This window comes from Nicotiana sylvestris, chromosome 5, assembly GCF_000393655.2.
Source record: "Nicotiana sylvestris chromosome 5, ASM39365v2, whole genome shotgun sequence".
Lineage (NCBI taxonomy): Eukaryota > Viridiplantae > Streptophyta > Magnoliopsida > Solanales > Solanaceae > Nicotiana > Nicotiana sylvestris.
Genome location: NC_091061.1, coordinates 134,191,572 through 134,197,571, shown reverse-complemented (window position 1 = coordinate 134,197,571; position 6,000 = coordinate 134,191,572).

The following is a 6,000-nucleotide window of genomic DNA, read 5'->3' as shown; positions in this document are numbered from 1 at the left end:
TTTGGAGCCCTAAGGGCTCGGGTGAGTTTTGGATAGGCCACAGAGTAAAATTTGGACTTAGGAAATTGCTGGTATGTTGCAGGTCTGCAAGCTTCGCAATTGCGAAGCCTGCTCGCAAATGCGAAGATTGATCGCAAATGCGAAGATGGCCTGGGCAGGCCTTGATCGCAAATACGACCATTTGATCGCAAATGCGAAAGGGGCCAGAGTCGCAAATGCGATTGTTTCTTTGCAAATGCGAAGCTTAGTGTATTTTCCTAGTGTCGCAATTGCGAGGATCGCAAATGCGACATTAGAGACCAGTTAATTGGGACTTAGACGCATTTTCAGCCATTTTTCAAAGCTTCTCAAAACCTAAACACCTTTGGGCAATTTTTCAAAGCCAACTACTCTTCCAGATCATTTGTAAGACATTTCTAACTCATTTCTTTTAATCTAATCCATCTTTTTACATGATTTCAACTCAAAATTAAGGGTTTTCATGGGGGAATTGGGTATTTTGGGTAGAACTTAAGTTTTTCAAAATTTAGGGATTTGGACCTAGATTTGAGGCCCGATTTCAAAACAAATTATATATTTGGGTTCGTGGGTGAATGGGTAATCGGATTTTGGTTCGAACCTCGGGTTTTGACCATGTGGACCCGGGGTCGATTTTTTACTTTTTGGGAAAATCATTGGATAGCTTATTTTCATGCATTTGAATTGATTCATTTAGCATTTATTGATATAGTTAAGTAACTTGTGGCTAGATACAAGCGAATTGGTGGTAGAAACAAGAGGTAAAGCGATAGTTGAGGCTTGAATTGTGTTCGTGGCATCGAGGTAATTGTTTGGTTTAACCTTAGCTTGAGGGATTAGGAGTCGTGTCTTAATTTCTATGTGTTATATATTGAGTACGACGTATAGAAATGGTGACGAGTATCTATACGTTGGTATCAAGCATGCCCGTGAGTCGTATACTATCATTAATATGACTCCGCTTGTATTGTTCATGCCTTATGTGATGATTTCTATTGTTGAGCAAGGCTTATGGAAGTAATATTGGTATTTGAACATTGAAGAGTGTTGGCTCAAGTTGTAAACTAATTTGTTGGAGGTATAATTGACAATTGAACATTATAGAGTATTGGCTCAAATTGTGAATTGAGTTGTGAAGTAAATGTGGAAAAGAAAAAAGGATTATGATATTGTCTCCCTTGCCGGGATGTTGTTGTTTTAATGTTATCTCCTTTGCCGGGATGTTATTGCTTTTGATATTATCTCCCTTGCCGGGATACTTTTGTTATGCCATAGTTCCCTTGCCGGGATTTTTATTGTGATTTTATTGATTTCCCTTGCCCTTATTGCTTTGTGATTGGTGTTTTCGTAAGGAAGAGTGTTAAAGCACGAAGAGTGATGTCGTGCATGATTTTTGTGAGAGAGTGTTAAAGCACGAAGGTTGATGTCGTGTATGACATTTGTGAGAGAGTGTTAATGCACTAAGGGTGATGTCGTGCCGCACGATGTACAATTCTGTGCCTTTATATGAGTGATAATGCCCGAAAGATCATTTCGTGCCATGACTATGTGAGGTAAAATCATGAAGGATGATGCCATGCCAATTATATTGATTTTATGGTGAGGACGAGAGTAAAAGCACGAAGGGTGATGTCGTGCACTTGTCTTTGATTTTTTCCCGATTTCTGTTGATAATTAAGTTATGGTGTTCTTTTCATTTAACTGTTGGTTTCGGTTGCTACTTGTTGTTCCCCCGCAACGTGATTCCCCCTTCCTATCTTTAATTGTAAAGTTTTACTTTTATTTTCCGCTGTATATGATTTAACTGTACAGATTTATTTGGTAGTCTGGTCCTAGCCTCGTCACTATTTCGCCGAGGTTAGGCTAGGCACTTACCAGCATATGGGGTCGGTTGTGCTGATACTACACTTTGCACTATGTGCAGATCCCGGAGCATACAGACCTTAGCTTTGGGTTGTTGCCTTCAGACCATTCGGAGATCCGAGGTAGTCCTGCAGGCGTCCGCAGGCCTTGGCATCTCCTTTTATCCTTTCATATTGTTTCATTTATGTATTTCTGAGACAACATTTTATTTATTTTCGGACCCTTATTTGTCGTATTCCTAGACCGTCTATGAAATTGTGACACCAGTTCAGGGTAGTCTTTGTTTAAGGAATTGTAATATTTAAATGGCTATATTTTATTCTTCCGCTTATTAAATTTCGTTGTTTATATAATATTAGTTCATAATTGTTAAGGGATTAAAAATAAAAAAAGGTAAATAATTCAAATGGTTGGCTTGCCTAGCTTTCACTAGTAGGCGCCATCACGACTCCCAAGGATGGGAAATTCGGGTCGTGACAAGTTGGTATCCGAGCTCTACGTTACTTAGGTCTCACAATTCACAAAAAAACTTAATAGAGTCTCAGGGATCGGTACAGAGACGTTTGTATTTATCCCCCATATGCTACAAAGTTAGGAAAAACTCACATCTATTCTTTCCTGTCGTGCAGTTTGGTTTCTCAATGCTAATTGAATTTATACTCTGTTCTTTCGCAGATGGCGAAAACACGCGCTTCCTCATCCACTGATCATCAGCCTGAGCCCCCAGCAGCAGCTCCCATAAGGGTTAGAGGGCAAGGCCGAGGCCGTGCTAGAGGCTGAGGCAAGGGCAGAGCTCATCCCAGAGCAGTAGCACCAGCAGCGGAGCCTCAGGTTGAGTTTGATGATGAGGTTCCGGCCCAAGAAGTTCCTGTGGGCCCAGATCAGGTCCCAGAGGGGTTCATTACTACTCCAGTACTCTAGGATGCTCTAGTCCGTCTAGTGGGCCTCATGGAGAGTGTCACCCGGATAGGCTTACTTCCTATAGCACCAGCCATCTCTCAGGTTGGAGGAGGAGCCCAGACTCCTACTACCCGCACTTTGGAGCATATGGCTCCCCAGTTTCAGACTCCAGCACCTCAGCCAGTTGGAGCAGTTCAGCCGGGTGTGGTAGCTCAGACCGGTGATAGAGCAGTTATGTCTGCTGATGCCTTGTGGAGATTGGACAGGTTTACCAAACTCTTCACTACCATTTTCAGCGGTGCATCTTCTAAGGATCCCTATGATTATTTAGATAGTTGTCATGAGGTTCTCAGGAACATGGGGATAGTGGAGACCAATGGGGTCGACTTTGCTACTTTTCGCTTATCTAGATCCGCCAAGACTTGGTGGAGAGATTATTGTTTGGCTAGACCAGTTGGGATACCATCTTTGATTTGGGAGCAGTTTTCTCAACTATTTCTAGAGAAGTTTCTTCCTATCACTCAGAGGGAGAACTATCGGAGGCAGTTTGAGCGTCTCCAGCAGGGTTCTATGACTGTTACTCAGTACGAGACCAGGTTTATTGATTTGGCCTGCCATACTCTTCTTATACTTCCCACTGAGAGAGAGAGAGAGAGAGTGTGAGGAGGTTCATTGAGTGACTCATTCAGCCTATTCGACTTCAGATGTCTAAGGAGACGGGGAGAGAGATTTCCTTTCAGGATGCGACCAATATGGCCAGGAGGGTTGAGATAGTTCTATCATAGGGGGTGGTCAGGGGTCTGGCAAGAGGCCTCGTCGTTCAGGCAGGTTCAGTGGTGCCTCATCTGGAGGCAGAGATTCTTTTGGTAGGGTCCATCCTCCCAAGCCATTTCATTCAGTACTTCAAGCTTCTCATAGTGCTCCAGGTGGTCGTGGTTCTCATATGTAGTAATTCAATCAGTAGTCCTACAGTGCATCACCAACTCCTATTAGTGCACCGCCGCTCCAGAGTTTTCGGGGTGGTCATTCAGGTTGTCAGGGTCAATAGTCTCAACAGTCGAGGGCTTGTTATACTTGTGGCGATATGGGGCATACTGCTAGATTTTTCCCTCGAGCATTGAGCATCTCTCAGCATCAATGTTCCTGTGCCATGGTTCAGGCACCGAGTGTTCCACAGCCTGCTCAGCCAGCTAGAAGTGGAGATAGAGGTGCTAAAGGTAGAGATAGAGGTATTAGAGGTGGAGGCTAGCCAGCAGCAGGTCGTCCCAGAGATGTAGTTCAAAGTGGTGGGGCCTAGCCCCGATGTTATGCTCTTCCAACCAGGCCTGAGGTTGAGGCTTTTGATGCAGTTATCATAGGTACTGTTCTGGTTTGTAGTAGAGATGCTTCAGTTCTATTTGATCCAGGATCTACATACTCCTATGTGTCATCTTATTTTGCACCATATTTGGTCATCCCTAGTGATTCCTTAATTGCTCATATATATGTGTCTACACCGGTAGGTGATTCTATTGTGGTAGATCGTGTTCATCGTTCATGTATGGTTTTGAGACTCGAGTAGATTTGTTACTGTTGGACATGATTGATTTTGATGTCATATTGGGGATGGACTGGTTATCACCTTACCACACTATTTTGGATTGTCATGCCAAGACTATGACCTTAGCCTTGTCGGGGTTGCCTCGTTTAGAGTGGAGAGGGACTCCTAGTCATTCTACCCGTAGTGTTATCTCATATATGAAGGCTCAGCGTATGGTTGAGAAGGGGTGTTTGGCCTATTTGGCATATGTTCGTGATTCTAGTGCTGAGGTTCCTTCTATGGATTTTGTGCATATGGTACGTGAGTTTCCTGGGGTATTTCCTTTAGACCTGCCGGGCATGCCACCCGACAGGGATATCGACTTCTGCATTGATTTGGCTCTGGGCACTCAACCTATTTCTATTCCGCCGTAGCGTATGGCCTCGCCTGAGTTGAAAGAATTGATGGAGCAGTTGCAAGACTTGCTTGATAAAGGCTTCATTAGACCTAGTGTCTCGCCTTGGGGTGCGCCGGTGTTGTTTGATAAGAAGAAGGACGAATCTATGAGGATGTGCATAGATTACCGGCAGTTGAACAAGGTTACAATCAAGAATAAGTATCCATTGTTGAGGATTGATGATTTGTTTGATCAGCTTCAGGGTGCCAAGATATTTTCGAAGATTGACTTGAGATCTAGCTAGCATCAGTTGAGGATTAGGGCATCTGATGTCCCTAAGACAGCTTTTCACACTCGGTACGTGCATTATGAGTTCTTGGTGATGTCATTTGGGTTGACAAATGCCCCAACAGCTTTTATGGATTTGATAAACCCAGTGTTCAAGCCTTACTTGGATTCGTTTGTTATAGTCTTCACTGATGATATTTTGATTTATTCCCGCAGTCGAGAGGAGAATGAGCAACATCTGAGAGTGGTCCTTCAGACTTTGAGAGATAGTCAGTTGTATGCTAAGTTTCCGAAGTGTGAGTTCTGGTTGAGTTCAGTTGCATTCTTGGGTCATGTTTTATCAGTAGAGGGTATTCAGGTAGATCCAAAGAAGATAGAGGCAGTCTAGAACTGGCCTAGACCCGCATCAGCTACAGAGATTTGAAGTTTCTTGGGTTGGCAGGATATTACCATCGGTTTGTGGAATGGTTTTCATCTATTGCAACCCCGATGACCAGGTTGACCCAGAAAGGTGCCCAGTTCAGGTGGTCAGACGAGTGTGAGGCGAGCTTTCAGAATGTCAAGACTGCTTTGACTACGGTGCCGGTGTTGGTTTTGCCCACAGGTTTAGGTTCATGTAGAATTTATGTGATGCTTCTCGTATTGGGCTTGGTGCGATGTTGATGCAGGATGACAAGGTCATTGCTTATGCTTCACGTCAGTTGAAGATTCATGAGAAGAACTATCCGATTCATGGTTTGGAGTTAGCATCCATTGTTCACACATTTAAGATTTGGAGGCACTATCTGTATGGGGTGTAATGTGAGGTGTTCACGGATCACAAGAGTCTACAGTACTTGTTCAAGTAGAAGGAGCTAAATTTGAGGCAGAGAAGGTGGTTGGAGCTATTGAAAGACTATGATATCACCATCTTATATCATCCGGGAAAGGCCAATGTGGTGGCCGGTGTTTTGAGTAGGAAGTCAGCCAGTATGGACAGTCTTACTTATATTCCGTCGGTGAGAGACCGCTTGCT